Source organism: Homalodisca vitripennis, chromosome X, assembly GCF_021130785.1.
Source record: "Homalodisca vitripennis isolate AUS2020 chromosome X, UT_GWSS_2.1, whole genome shotgun sequence".
In the NCBI taxonomy this organism is placed as follows: domain Eukaryota; kingdom Metazoa; phylum Arthropoda; class Insecta; order Hemiptera; family Cicadellidae; genus Homalodisca; species Homalodisca vitripennis.
In genome coordinates, this window is record NC_060215.1 from 161,207,625 (window position 1) to 161,224,778 (window position 17,154).

Here is a 17,154-nt window from a genome sequence, read left to right on the forward strand (position 1 = left end):
TGGAGATCGCTCTTCATGGTGGGTTTGTGGCAGTGAAATGAAATGAAAAATTCTCTCTACCACTTAACCTCATAAAAATTAAACTAAAAATATACGAGTACATTTATAACTAAAAACTAGTATATTTATTTACATTACATATTAAATGAATCTTAAAATAAAAGCAATCATCAATAATTAATGTTAATTTAGACAAATTCACAATAATATCGCAAGACACACATTTGCATTCATTAAAGATGCATGCAATTGCCCTAAGTACAGCACTCCAAAGCCGCCAACCGCTATACCCCCTGAGCCCCCAGCATCAAGGCCCTGACCTCCACCCCAAAGCGAGCGCAGTGTGTAATCAAGTTAAAGTATTCAGAACCCTGCTTGACAGCAACCTTACATTCTGTTACCATCACATCACTCATGATATCCAGCGTTATCTAGGCAGACTGAGGGGTCTGTACGGGTTCAGAAATCTGTTGCAGGAATTTACGTAGCTTCAGCACATTCAGTCCTTTATTTATTAGGGCTATGATGCAGCAACAGCTCCCGAGGTGATGTAAATTGTACTCCAAACACGCTGTTCGCTTCATTTTAAATTTTACATGATTTTTAATGTTATCAAGCTACTTATTTGTTTAAAGTTTGTTTTTGCAATAAAAGGATTGAGAAGGGAACTGGAGTTTTTCCCAGAAATTTGTCACTATTCAATAATGCAGTTAATCGCTACGTTTCGAGAACAGTAATCTGGCGTCTACCTCAGGTGTATAACTAACATATCAAATAAGTATAATCTAGGTTAAAAAGCAAATAATACCACAGCTTTGTGCACAAATTAGGAATCACAGTCTTGTTAAGTCGCTGCCAGTGGAATTCCCTTTTAGGATGCTTATAACCATGGTTCACAATATCCTATCTCACAGGGAACCGAAGTACCTGAGCGAGCGATTGTTGTTCTGGAAAGAGATCTCACATTGTAATAGACGTCGTAGCTATCTGATGTATTTTCGTAAAATCAGACTTGAAGTCAGGAGGAAGTGTTTCTCACTTTCTCTCCCTAAGTTTTAGAACTAAATCCTTCACAAACACTAATAATAAAAGTGATGTTTATTTAAATGAAAACTTGTGGACATTTACACTGCTATCAACTAATTCTCGTACGACCGTTCATCTAACTTTGATATTTTTTGTTACAAATGTTTAAAACTTACATATTTACTGTAATTATCTTTGTATACCATAGCAAAATTTTAGATTATTTAAATTACAATATGCGCTTTAAGACTATTACGGAGTTTAGTTGTTCTGGAAAACAGTGAATGTATTAAGAAACTCTTTTAACTAACGATATATTAATTAAGTCTGAATTATAAACAGTCCCTGGTTAGAGTATAAGATTTTAAAACTATAAAACAATGTTTTCTTTGTTTTAATTTGCATACGAAAGTGGTTGAAACTCTGATGATTAAAATATTGAGATGGTTATTCTGAAGCGTACATAAATGTTTATATGTGACGGCGAGGGCCTCATATATATTATATAAGATCGTATAGAGCGGTTTTACACTAAGAAATATTCTGCTAACTCAGAGGGGGGGGGGGCAAATGGTCTGACAGGTAATAAATTTACCCATTGCCCTACACGTAATTTGTACTCTTATCAGTGGATAGGGATTTGTTTATTTTAATTAGTTATTTTGCAGAAAATGGCACAACTTTAAAAAAAACAAGGTGTAATTATAAAGGACAATGTTGATAAACTACTTGGTTTTAGCAGTATTACTTAAAACATAAACGTCAGACAAAAATTTTAATAAATTAATGACAAATCAAGGGCATAGTACATTAATTTTACTCTTCATTGACGATATATAGAACTTATTTGGTTTCCAAATTATTATAAACAATCAAAAATTTTTCTTAACTTCTTGTAAAATCTAAACAATTAATCAATAACAATAACAAATATCATAAACACATAGTAATAAAAATAGATTAAAAAAATACCTTATAAATAAACAGTGCAATATATTATTAATTTACTAACAGACTGTTTAGGAACATCAAAGTTTATTTTATTCAATTAACAACATTTACGTGTAGTTGCGATCTGTAGTGATGTTCTGTATGCGCATTTATTTTATGTTTCAAGTGTATGTGTCTCCTGTGTGTCAAAACAATCAAATATAAAAAATTAGTTCCTTGGGCTAAGGTGGGAGCAGCAATATTGACCATAACAATATTTTATTTGTGACCTTTATTTGTTTAAAAAGGAGTAGTAAATAACAGTTAAAACTATGTTTAAATGTTTTATTTCACCTGGTGGGTGTTTACTTTAATGTGTTCTGTACAGGTGGAAAAGATTTTAAAAATTAAGAAATAAATAAAACTGTCCTATACAAATATTTTCATAGAAGATGGTCAAAATATTCTTAGTAATGATATTTTGATGTAAAACACATTACTTTTGGTTGAGTCCACCTACTACATTTAGAATTTTAGATAATGTTTAAAGGTATACATTTCTTAAGATTGTTTCGTATTTTTAAGATTTTTAAGAATATTATTCAATGAGTATTTGTTTTTAACATGTTTTAAAATTTTCAAAATTATAGCATTTCAAATAATATAAAAATGCTCCCATGAAATGTAAATTAAACAACAACTTTTGATTTTTTCTCTTTTAAGTCTTTTACTTATGTTACAGTAATTAAATATAGTCCTGAAGACAATTCTTTTTTAAACATTAATATATTATTGTAACATATTAATTTTCTTATTATTGACTTATACATTTTTATGCTCGACAATAAACACTCTGGAGAAGTCTCTGAATATGAGAGAAAGAACATGAAACGAGGTTAAATATAATATTAATTTCAGATACAGTCCACCATCATTTAACCTTCGTCTAATATTGTAATAAGCACTGTAACTGAATTGGTATATGAGTTACTTTATATAACAGATGTAAAGATGATGTACTGTATGAATTTTGATGCAATCAATTTTATTTTAGGACACATTTATATTACATATATCACATATAATATATCCCATATAATAATATCCCCTTAATTTATAATGACTCCTATTACGCACTACGCATACAACTTACCAGCACATGTTATAATTGTTTTGTAATCTAAAATGTTGTTTTAAATGAATAAACAAAAGTAAATTAAGTTCAGAGATTTACTTGTAAGTCGGTTTGCTCCTACAAAGGTAAGCTAAAGGGAATACAGTTACTTTGAAGTAGTTTGTTTTCAACTGGGGAGTTCAAAGAAACTCATCATTTGTAATTAATGTGATTCTACTTTCTAACTCTGGCTTGCCTACACAAGAGTAATAACCTCGCCATATTAACATGGTTTAAGGAAAACGCTTAACTCTGGTACAAGTTACATTTAAATAGAAACTCCATTAAATATAATGGTTTTTATTGTTATTACAATCTCCAAGTCCTACTAGTAGTCAGAGTAAGATGCTGTACTGGCATCCATAATTTCAGCTCCCTAAAAATAAAGTTAAACATAAAAAACTTGTATACCACCCTTTTTATGATCATGTTTGTGATACCTCTATACCTCATACCCTATGTGAAGTTTCACTCACCAGAAGGCTCGTGTTTCTCCCGACAGTGCCTTAATACAATTAAATCAATTTAAAAGTTTTTTTACTAAAAACATACTATACTTTAATAAAAAAACTTTTCTACTAAATGGCAAACATGAACTCACCAAGCTCTCTTCAGGTTCTAGCGTTTAAACAGTGCAACAAAGATGAATTCAATGAATTTCCGGTTTATGTCCAACAACAGTTGATATCGTCTTCGATACTTTCCTTAAATGATACAGAATTCATTGAACTTGTAGAGTCTTTTGCAGAAAAAACGTATGATGGAGGGTTGTTTTTTCATCGCAAAGCACGAAATGTATTGGATTGTTTATTTAACTTAATTACGAAAGATATTGAAAAGAAATTAAAAAAGAAACAAACAGAGAGTTTTCATCGATATTTTATGGAAGTTTTTAAATATTATACATTTTTCGAATATAATCAAGATTTAATTGTTGAATTCCTTAGGATTTTTTGTGAGTATCAAGATTTATCTACAAATTTCATTAAAGAGCACTATCAGATTTTTCTTATAAAATATCACTATATTTTGCGTGAAACAACATTACTATTATAGATAATATTCCATGTGATTCTGATGAAGAGAGACACAAACTATGGTTATCAAAAAAGTACTATGAATTGGGGAACGAATGATAATCTTCAAAAGCAATCTGCATTACCGACATTTTAGTTCCGAAAGAATGCGCTATGCACGAGGTGTGCCACTACAGACCGACCATCACAGTAATCATTTTACCCCGCGTCATATCCGTAGTGATATCACACCGTGAGAGGCACAATCGTTGGTTTACAATCACCATTTAGATAAATAAATTTTTCTATATAAATGGAGCGCGAATAAATATCATGTCCGTTCTGCAAAAAAGAAAGTTTAAGAAAAACTATGATCGCCATTCTAATTCTAAAAGTCATGAAAAAAACAAGCAAAATTTACGGCAATGAACTAAATTATTTAAGACAATGGGCTAGAGAAAATCAAATTGCCAATCACGAAAAATTGTATAATATTGAGAAATTACGAGAATTAAAGAGAAATTTCAAAGTTGAAAAGAAAAATTTCGACCTATTTAATGATGAAAAAATTCATTCAATAGCTGAAAAGTTGGCTATCAGTACTAACGATAAAACCAAGTCTGAAATCATTAAAAACGTTGATAAAACTCTTAACGAAAAACCTGAAAATATCATAGATGTTGAAGTTTTATCCTCTATGCAAGGTCTTTTCAAGCAATATATTTTAACGAATTTGAGCGATAATTTTATGTCAATTTACAAATATCTTTCAATTATGCGCCCAGAAATTAAAAGTTTAATAGAAAAATTTCAAGAAAATGTTAAAAATATGAAAGGTTATCTCTTTTTGGAATGTGAATATGAACGAACTTTAGTGAACGGTGAACCACAAACTTGCCCAATGTATTTTACTATGAAAGCTGACGAAATCTTTGACGTAAACGACTTTATTTCTAAACAATTTAATAAATTATCACATCGAGAACAGACAAATCATCCAAATAGGGGTTCAGGATGGACATTTAAAAGTTGTAAACAATTAGTTTTGAGCCTTAACAAACACGAACTGATGAACGCAGGATCATATATCGATTTGCCACAAGAGATAAAGGTAAAGAAAGCTTGTGTAAATATCAAAAATAAAGATGACTATTGCTTTATTTATTCTATTCGATGCGCTATTGAAAAACCCGAAAAGAATGCTGACAGAGCAAAGCAATACGAGACATTTGTAAATGACGAGATATTTTCGGGATTTGAGTATCCAATGTCTTTAAAAGATATACAATCATTTGAAAAACGAAGCCACAATCCTAAGTACAACTAACCGAAAATGTCAATAAATATCTACAGTTATGATGAGAAATTTAACATTGTTCCGTTGCAAATTTTAGAAATTTATAACGCCGAGTTAGAAGTTGATTTATTGTATGTAAAACAAGAATATAAATCTCATTATGTTTTGATAACCGATCTAAATAGATTAGTGAGTTCACAGTTATCTAAACATAAAGAAAGGAAATTTTTTTGTCGAAGATGTTTAAGCCATTTCTACAAATCTGGAGATTTAACAGATCATTTAGAAATTTGTAAAAATCATGAAGTTTGTAAGCCAATTATGCCGTTTCCAGGTCACACAAACTAAATTTACTAATCATCAAAAGAAGTTTTAGCCATCCGTACGTTATTTATATGGATTTTGAGAGCATATTAGAAAAAATTCCGACATGCAAGAACAATCCACAAAGATCGACTACAACCAAGATTCAGAAGCACATTCCTTATGGTTTTACTCTATATTTAGTGTCGAATGTTACCAATCGCATGTATAAACCGATATGTTATCGAGCCAAAAATGAAGAAGATTTGCCAAATGTTCCAAAACAATTGTTTGAAGAGCTCAATAAATTATCGAAATACATAGCGAAAAAATATAATTCGAAGAATATGAAACCTATGAAGCTAACTGAAGAAGAAGAAATTTTGTATCAAAATTCAAACGTTTGTCATATCTGTGAAACAGAAGGTTTTGATGGTGAAAAAAGATTAAAAGTAAGAGATCATTGTCATTTAACAGGTAAATTTCGAGGCGCAGCTCATTCTTGTTGTAATCTGAATTTGAAATTTCCACAAAATATTCCAGTTTTCTGTACATAAAAGAATTGGCTAAACAATATGGAAACGTTGATTTGATTGCAAACACCGACGAACGATATATAAATTATTCTGTAAATTCTGGATATGGCTATGAGTTTGACAATGATAAACCTAGAAAATGTATCGAGTTTTCTTTCGTAGACACATTTAGATTCATGGCGTCATCTATAGAAAAAATTAGCGAAAAATCTAAAGAAAGAAGACCCTAAACATACCAATCATTTTATACAAGATGGTCTGAATGAAATTCTAAAAAAATACATCCAAATGACGAAGAAGAAATCTTTAAAATTCAATCTGGAAAAGGAATATTTCCCTATGAATTTTTCGATAGTATTGAAAAACTTGATTACACAGAAGAGCTGAAAATTGAAGATTTCTATTCACTTTTGATAGATGAAAGCAAATCTATAAAAGGTTTCAACTTTACTTGAGCGTTTGGAACAAATTAAAAGATAAAAATCTTGGAAATTACTCTGATTTGTACAACATCCATGATGTTTTATTGCTTGCTGATATATTTGAAAATTTCAGAAACATTTGTCTAAATTGTTACAAACTTGATCCAGCACATTATCTAACAGCTTCAAGCCTCGCATGGGATGCTATATTAAAATTAACGAAAATAGAGTTAGAATTGATTAGTTATTATAATATGTATTTGATGATTGAAAAAGGCATTCGTGGAGGCATTTCTCAATGTATTAAACGATATGTTAAAGCAAATAACAAATATTTGAAAGATTTCGATAAGACAAAGCCCGAAAACTATTTACTTTATGTTGATGCAAACAACCTTTATGGTTACGGTCTTATGCAAAAACTTCCGTTTAGCGATATCAAGTGGATGAATCCTAAAACATATACAAAAGAAGAGTGGCAAGAAACAATTTTGGAACTCACTGGCGACGAAGATTATGGCTATACTCTCGAAGTTGATCTAGGATAGCCAACAAATTTACATAAACATCACAAGGATTTACCTCTTGCTCCCGAACATTATAAAAACAAACTTTGCACAACTTTACTGGATAAAACTGAATACGTTGTTCATTCAAGAAATTTGAAATTTTACCTCGAACAAGGGATGGTGTTGAAACATGTGAATAGGGTTATTGCATTAGATCAGAAGCCTTTTATGAAAAAGTACATAGATTTTAACACAAACATGAGAACCTAAGCTACAAGTGACTTTGAGAAAGATTTTTATAAGCTCATGAACAACTCTATTTTTGGAAAATATATGGAAAATGTGCGAAATAGATGTGATATTAAACTAAGAAATGAAGAATTTTCAATGAAACAGGCCAAGAAAACGAACTTCAAATGTTTCAATATCTTTGGTGACAACTGCATAGCGAGTCACATGTAATCAGTTGTTATCTGTCTGCCGATGAGCGAGGAGCTATTATCTTTAGTCTCCACGCTTATCTAACTACGGGCCATAACCTGTCCAGTGTAGTGTAGATATGCTTTGCCAGTGAATATTTTATTTTATAAGTTGTATAAATTTATTTTGTTACTTCATAGTAAAAGATCTATTTTATTATATGTGTGTATTTTTTACGAATATGTCCAAGTGTGGAAAGTGCAGTGTAGAGTTACGTATCGGCGAGGTCACACTGAAGTGCGTGGACTGTAATGTTACGTTTCATTCGGCTTGCACACGCGTGGGTGCGGTACAAAATCTTACAAAAACTAAAATAAAATTTTGGAAATGTGACACCTGCAAAAGTGAATCAGCCTCCGTACAAAGCAATGAAGATGTGGGAGAAGATAAAAAATCCATTCTTGAGGCCCTAAATGTAATGAAAACAGAAATTATTTCCAACGTCGACACCAAAATGGGACGTATTGAACAAACTGTTAACAAGCTGTGCAATGAATTAAAAGAACTTAATGTCAAAGTTAACAACTTGGAAGAAGAACAGTGCAAGTTGAAGGCAAGATGCGACGGGTTGGAGCATGAACGGGACCGACTGAGCGGTGAGGTACGGGACCTGCGGCTTCGAGTTTTGGATGCGGATCAATATTCTCGGAGAGAACCAATATCGAGATACAGGGTTTACCTCTTACACCAGCGGAAGACATCTACGAAGTTTTAAATAAAGTTTCCTCAAAACTCGGAGTGCAATTTTAAGAGTGAAGACATTTCTGTGGCGCATCGATTGAGACTGTATTCAAAAAAAGCAGATCCACCCTCCAATTATAATACAGTTTATATCTCGAAGTATAAGAGACGAATGGTTCGCGGCTTCAAGGAAGAACAACCTACAGTCGACAGATATCGCAGCTGCGTTACCGCCAAGCAGAATCTACATTAATGAACACTTAACGGCTGAGAACAAAGCGCTACTGGGAAAGGCCAGGAGACTTTTACGTGAAAGGGAGCTGCATTTCGCTGGTTACGTCAACGGAAAAGTTTTTTGTGAAGCGCCGGGAAGGTGATAACGCTAGGAGAGTGACAACCCTTGATGATCTCGACACCTTCATTACAGAATCTCGTTAATTTTGAAGATCATTATTTTATTTTCGTAAGTAACGTACTTGTATTTGATTTGTTAAAGAAAAGTAATATAGTTTTATTTTCGAGTTCAGTACAAATATTTTTGTTAATTCTAATTTACATATATAGGTAAACAATGTTTTTAATATGGTATGAAACAGCATTAATAAAGTTTTTCTTTATTTTACATTGTAATGAAGGAAAATCATTCTTTTGAGGATAATTGCCCTGAGCCCAATCAAGTTTTATGATGTATGTGTGTGTGTGTGTGTATGTATGTATGTAGTTGCATGCTTGCATGTGTGTGTGTGTGTGTCAAAACAATTGTAAGGGGGCTAGTTGTAGTTGATAAAGTACATAATTTTAATCATACATTAAAAATAAGAATGTTATAGTTTAGCGTATGACTATGCAAGTAAAGTATAGGACTCTTTTATGTTTGTTTCATAAATAAAGTTAGGAATGCATATTTTAATTTGTTTTCTTTCAATTTTTAATATTTAAGAATATTGTTAAATTTTCTATTTAAGATAAAGGGTTTCATTATGATGCTCACTTGGTGTACATTGAAAGTATAGTAATGAATATAAACTTAAAAAAAATTGTAAGGGGGCTAGATGTAATTTATAAAGTACATAATTTTAATCATACATTAAAAATAAGAATGTTATAGTTTAGCGTATGACTATGCAAGTTAAATATAGGACTCTTTTATGTTTGTTTCATAAATAAAGTTAGGAATGCATATTTTAATTTGTTTTCTTTCAATTTTTAATATTTAAGAATATTGTTAAATTTTCTTTTTAAGATAAAGGGTTTCATTAAGATGCTCATTTAATATACATTGATATATGTTGAATACTCTTAAGCGAAAACTGATTTTAGTTCGTAACTCAGTTGTGTTTGTATTAATTGTCATGAACACATATTAAATACCAGGTTAGACATAATATTAAGATTAAATAAGTTATTTCAAGGTTTATTATTTTTAACATACACTAAAATAGTGATTGTATAGTATTAGTGAGCTTAGCAGAAGACTATATGCACAAAATTAATAGATTCAGTTTCTTATTCTCTTGTTATAGTGTATAATAATTGGATTTTATGTTTTTAGAACTTTTTTTATTGGTACTATGCCTATATAGTTCATTTTATTATTATAGTGGTATAAATTAAAACATAAACATGACTATTAAATGAAATTTAGTACTGTTCACTGGGCAGGTGGGCTTTCGTGGGCTATGGATCCGATAGAGGGCAGCGATAATGATCTAATTGAAATTAACTCATGCATACAAATCCCAGATGTTTCACTTCTCAATAATTTTTTATAGTAGCAACAGGGGTCACGACAAACTAAAAATGTATCACTGTAATATTAGGAGTTATTCAAAAAACATAGATGAACTGATGATTTATTTAAGCCATTTGAACTTTAATCTGGATATATTAATTATGACTGAGTGTTGGCTGAGTGATGGGGTGGAGGGGGTGAGCATTGATGGCTTTGACAGATAAGCAACGGAACCGGAATGACGGAACAATTCTTTATGTAAACAAGCGATTGACTGCCACTGCCACGCAGATTACGTTGGGGGATGTGTTTGGAATTAGTTTAGATTTTATTTATTTAGGAGAACAGTTCAACTTACTTGCACTTTACAGGACTTTTGATAGCAATTTACACTTATTTATAGATGAGTTAGAAAATTATTATTCGAGAACGTTTAGAAACAAAATGTGTGTATTGATAGGAGACATAAACATAGACTTGCTTAAGGGAACCAGGTAGTGAAATATTTTAATTTTAAAAATTTTTTTAATTATTATTTATTATTGTTGCCAATCTTTTTCTGAACAATTTTGATACCAAATATATGCAAATCTAAGCACTAATTCATATTAATTTTAATTTTTTTTTGTGCGGGAACGCACTGAGCTGATACACATATCAGTAGGATTTCCCATTTGTTTCCCCTAAAGTTTCCCCTACACCCACTAACAATTTAAAACCAATTGCTGTGATGGAGCACATAAAACCAATATATAAAGACTTAGCAGACCCAAATTTATTAAAAAAATGTGTTCACGGAAAGACACAAAACCAAAACGAGTCCTTCAATAATATGATTTGGACAAGGAATTCTAAAAACAATTTTGTTGGACTTTCCACTTTGACAATTGGAGTGCAAGATGCAATATTGTGTTACAATGATGGAGCTCTTGGGAAAGATAAAAGTTCTTGATAAGTTATGTGGCCAAGCAGGAACTAATTGTGTTTGTTAGGACTCAAGCGACAAGATGAACTCCGCATATTTGAAGCTGAAAAAGCCATGAAAGATATAGAAAAAAAGCAAAAGAAGTCAGAAAAACAGTGAAACGTAGAATACTTGAGAATGAGAAAGACCCAGATGACCCAGCCTATGGCTATCGTGCACACTAATTATGTTCAAGTAGGTAGGCCTATTACACATTTGTTTAGTTTTAGGGCAGAGTAAAATTAAATGTTGGTTTTCCGAAAGTTTGTTTTTTTTGTCATTTGGTACCATTATTTTGCAAACTAATTGAACCAAATTTGACCAAACTTGCACACATTCTTTGTATTATCACAATAAACAATAATAAGATGTATTATTACATGAAAATAAAAAATAAAAAAATATAACACTTTTATGCAAAAAAAAAATGTTTTAAAAATGTTTTAAAATTCAAAAAATCAATAAAAAAAAAAAAAAAAGTTGTAAAAAATATATGTTTGAAAATCCCTATTATTGTTAACAGAGCAACAAACAAAATAGTGTGAAAGTTTCATTGCAATATCTCTTTTAGTTTTTGAGAAAAAGTGTACCTAAAAAAAGGTAAATTTAACATGGGCGAGATTGCCACTACTGGTCCCCTTAAGAACGAAGCGCTGACGGATAAGTACATGAATTGTTTACTTGGGACGGGACTTGTGAAATGTGTAGACAAACCTACTAGAGTAACTGAAAACACTCAGTCTTGTCTCGATCACATTTTTGTACGATATAGAGATATGAGTAGAGTTAGAGCAGCTGTGGTTGAGACAAGCCTCACAGATCATTACAGTACTGTTTTGACAATAACCGGATCTACTGCCACTAACAAGACACAGACTGATACAGCTGCGTACGTAGACCGAATGTTACTTGCTGACAAACCTGGCACGCGCCCACTGGGATCCCGTACTTGAGTCCTTGGAGGTCAATAATTGTTCCACACTATTTAACGATATAGTACAGAAATCAATCGAGAGTGGCACAAAGTTAAGTAATAAAATATCTACTAGATCTAAGAAACTTAAGCCTTGGATATCTGCAGGATTGATTTGTTCAATAAGAGTGAGGGATAAGCTAAGCAAAAGAATTAAAAAACAACCTTTTAATGTATCATTAAAACATTATTACCACAACTATAGACAAACTCTAAGCACTTCATTAAAACACGCTAAGAGAGAATATTATCGTTCTAAAATTACTGAAAACAGAAAAGACTCTAAAATGTTTTGGGAAATAGTAAATGAATTGGCGGGTAGGGTACAAACCAAGGACTCATTTCCAATACGAAAGTTTCTGCCGACAAATTCAAACATTACTAACGATAAAATTACCCAAGTAGCAAATTATTTCAATAATTATTTTGCGTCTGTTGGGAAATCGTTAGCCGATAAAATTAACCCGGTTGGGGATCCAGTGGTGAGCGATAGCGACTATAGACTGGATGCGACATTTACGTTACGTACGGTGACAGAACTGGACATATACGGCACGTAACAAATTTACGTGGAGGCTCTGCCCCGGGTCATGATGGCGTTTCTGCACGGGTCCTCAAGGACAATTTAAGCACTTTTATGAAACCACTGCTATACTTGATCAATTTAAGTATTACCCAGGGAATATTCCCTGATAATTTTAAGTTGGCTAAAGTGTACCCTTTGCACAAGTCAAACAGCTTTACTGATAAAAGCAACTTTCGTCCGATATCCCTCTTGAGTGTCTTTGCTAAGGTACTGGAGAAGGTAGTTAAGGAACAGCTTGTACACTTTCTCCAGGTAAACAATGTGCTTTCTCAGTGTCAGTATGGGTTTAGAGACGATAGGAGTATTTCGGATGCGTTGTTTGATTTAAATAAAGAATTAAATAATGCAATCTCAGAAAACAAAAAATCAAGGCTAATCTTTTTAGACCTCAAAAAAGCCTTTGACTCTGTTGATAGAAATAAGTTAATAAATAAATTAGAACAATTAGGCGTTAGGGGCATCGCCCTTACTTGGTTCCAGAGTTATTTTACCAATAGAAAACAATATGTCTCAATTTGTAATGTTAGTAGCGATGCAATTAATGTAGACTACGGTGTAGTTCAAGGGAGTACACTTGGGCCAATTCTGTTCTTATTATATATAAACAATATTGCCAAGCTAAATTTAAACGGGAAAATAACATTATTTGCCGACGACACACTTATTTTTCTAAAAGGAAATATATGGGCGGATGTGAGACGAAAAGCATTAAGTGATTTAATGTTACTGAAAAAGTGGTTTGATCAGAATGTCCTTTCCTTAAATATAACTAAAACAAAATTTATTCCAATCTCTTTGAATCCTCAGTCGGATTATGTCTTAGAAAATCTGATCATGCATAATTGTGGAAATCATAGTAACAGTACCTGTAATTTCGAAGCAATCGAAAAAATAAACTCGTATAAATGTCTTGGCATTATTATATATTTCCGTTTGAAATGGTCAGATCATATTGAATATCTCAAACAAAAGACCCGAAAGTATATCTTTGCCTTTAAGAACCTTAGGGATATTCTTGCTGTTCAAGAAATGAAAATGGTATATTATGCATACGTGCAATCTCTTTTTGCATTTGGGATAATTTCTTGGGGGGCAGCTTATAAATCAAATCTTGTTCCTCTGTTTACGGTTCAGAAATCAATTTTGAAAGTAGCTTTTAAAAAAATGTCATAGATTTTCAACATCCATTTTATTTCAAGAAACTAAAATTTTTACAATGAGACAACTTTTTATAAAATTTCTCTTAATACACATGTATAAAAATTTAGATGATTTATTTGAAAGAAACTCAACACACCCATAACACACGCTATTCTAGATCAACAGGAATTCTACCACTGCAATTAACTAAATCTTATTCAAAACACCAACTCATACTATCTAGCTCACGTGCATTTTTATTAATATAAGTAAACAGTTTCCTAATTTTAGTTTTTTCAATGAAATTTCTACAATTATCTTTAAAAGGAAAGTTTAACCAGTGGATATTATCATTGTCTATTGAGGAGGCCGAGGCAGTGTTGTCTACGAACTACGGGCGGACAGTTTGACATGTGAACAGCCACCACTTCCTATCCCATCATTATTCATTATCACTACCCCATTATAATCTGCGGTGACCCTGCTTATTTACCCTTGTTGCTAATATGTAAATGTTTTTAAAATTAATAATATTCAATTCTTTAAAACAGGTACATATTAAAATTACACGGTTTTTTCCTTTTAATATATTCATTCCAGATTCACGTGTGTATGTGGTATATAATAGTGTATTATTTTGTATTATATTTTATATTCATTTTTTTAATGTATATCCAGTCCGTTATTTCTTCAGGCGTGAGCAACTCGAGTCTGCGCACAGGCATCATAGCCCATGCAGGCTCATTTCCCGAGGACAATGTTTTATACATGATGTTATTTTTATGATGTTTATTTTATGATGATTATTTCTTATAATATTTATTCTTTGTTCTCATTTCAACTCCGTTCGGTAATGTAATAAAAATTTTTTAGAAGTTAATTGTAAAGTTTGGATTGTAATATTGTACATATATTTGGGAAATAAAATCAATTCATTCAAATCAATTTCATTTATTCATTCATAAACAAAAGGTGAAATTTAACAAACCGATCTACATAGGATTTTCAGTTCTTGACCTATCAAAATTAATTGTTAATGTATGAGTTTTATTACGATAAATTAAAGAAGTTTGACCCAAATTTGAATCTGTGTTACATGGATAAAGACAGTTATTTCCTAGAATTGAAACGAGATCCTTTTAAAATTATTAAAGAAAATATAGATGACTTTGATACAAGTGATTATCCAAAAGATCATGAATGTTTCACTACTAAAAATAAGAAGGTAATAGGGAAATTCAAAGATGAGTTAAATAACGAAGTTTTAGAAGAATTTTGTGGATTGAGATCGAAAATGTACTCGTACAAATATCTAGACAAAAATCCAGTTAGGTGTAAAGGAATTAAGAGAAGCGTTGTAAATAAAACAATAAATATAGAAAACTTGAAGAGATGTTTTGTTCGAAGATAAAGAAGAATTTAGAGAGATGACAGTAATCAAAAGCTACAAACATGAGTTGTACACAGTTACCATAAACAAGCTGGCACTGAACGCTAAAGATGATAAGAGAATTGTCCTAGAAAATAAGATCGATACAGTACCGTATGGCTATAAAACTGAAGCAAATTCTGATATATTAGACGAATTAAATAAACTTGGAAAATTTGATATATAAATGGAAGATGATTTAATACATTGTCACAAATGTAAGAAAAAAAATAAAAATATAGATTCTAAAATTGTTCAAACACAAAACGGATTATATAGAATTGCAGCAAATTGTTTCAAAATGTAAGACAAATAAGAGTAAATTTATAAAGAATCCTTATGAAAACCAAGTAAAGAAAGAATTGAAGAATAAAGAAGAAATAGAGATTGAAGCTAGAGAAATTGGCCCCCCCCCCCCCCCACCCCCCCAGTATTGAGCTAGAGACTAATGACTCGTACATGTGGTATGCATTAGTACTCCTTGTTCCTTGCAAGCGTAATTTTCTGAGCATCCATTGCCACATCCTAGATTTCAGTATTTTTTTCACAGTAGAAACTTGATATATTGGTTTCTGGCTATGCGAATAGTTTGTAATTATGTCAATCTTATTGACAATCGATTAAAATATCTTATTAAGGATTTAATATTTTTACATATTACATTTTTAAAATTATATCTAGTTTCGTCATATAAAATAACCTAATTAATAATTTTGAAAATTTAGCTGGTTTAAACATTTTTTAAATACATATGTAAGGTTAGGCCGATTCCCTTTAAGCCATATTCTGCCAGCGTCGTGAGCCACTGTACAGTAACTGTTTTTAACAATGTTTATGTATTTTTGTAAAATTATTGTTCAGTTACAATTGGTTTGTAATAAATAGTGTTTATATTATGATATTTCAAGTTTTATTTACAAAAATATAACTTTTTAAATGGGCGATATTTTGAAAGTTTTCTTTTTTATTAATTAAATTATATTAGCATAAATAAACTTTGCAGACATATCAAAATAAACCTTAAACTATAGTTTATTAAAATAAAGACTTGTGTTTTCTTAACTAATAATATAATAAATGATTAATTGTTGTTCCTAAAAAATTAAACAATGGTGACTTTACACCATTTCAAAAAGCGATTAAATTGTAATCAATAGTGACAACTGTAGTTAAGTAGGTTTACAAAAGGTGTTAAATCTAATTCAGTTTACAGACAATTCCTTTATTGTAAAAGGTTTAATGAACACTAGATAAGGTGCACAGACTCTGCATACATCTGTGTTTCTGACAGCTCAGGTGCTATAAAGAAATATTTTCTTTTCACCATACCACACGTGTCGGTTATATTATGATATTGTGTAAAAATTCTTTAAAAAATAAGTTAAAATATTCTAGGTTAGGGTGATTTAGGACTTGTTAGGGTGTAGGCCATGTCTATTATATCTATATTAAAAGAAATAGGCCACTGTTTGAAACTATCCAAAATTGTAATACCACATTAATATGTTTAACATAAGTTTTTTAAATGAAATCCAATAATTTTCATCATGCAAGTTTATGTAGATACTGCATTAAAACATGAGTAACTCAACAATAAACCTTATAGGAAAGCCGACTTAAAACTATAATTTACAGTATTTTAATATTAAATTAACACCAGTAAAATATAAACACATAAAAAAGTAAAAACCAAATAATAAAACTCAAGTGTATCCTTACAATAGAAACTATTTCACTACAATATTTCTCACTTTAATATATATATATATATAATATATATATATATAATATATATATATATATATATATATATATTTCAATTATCACTTAAATTCAATTATCCTTTTTTCAAATAAATTTCATGCGCAAATTTTTAGTAAGTTTTTTTTATTTTGTCAGTAAAAATGTGTTCGAATGCTCTCAAACTAATCTATGGGATGGCAAAGGCTTTCGTTA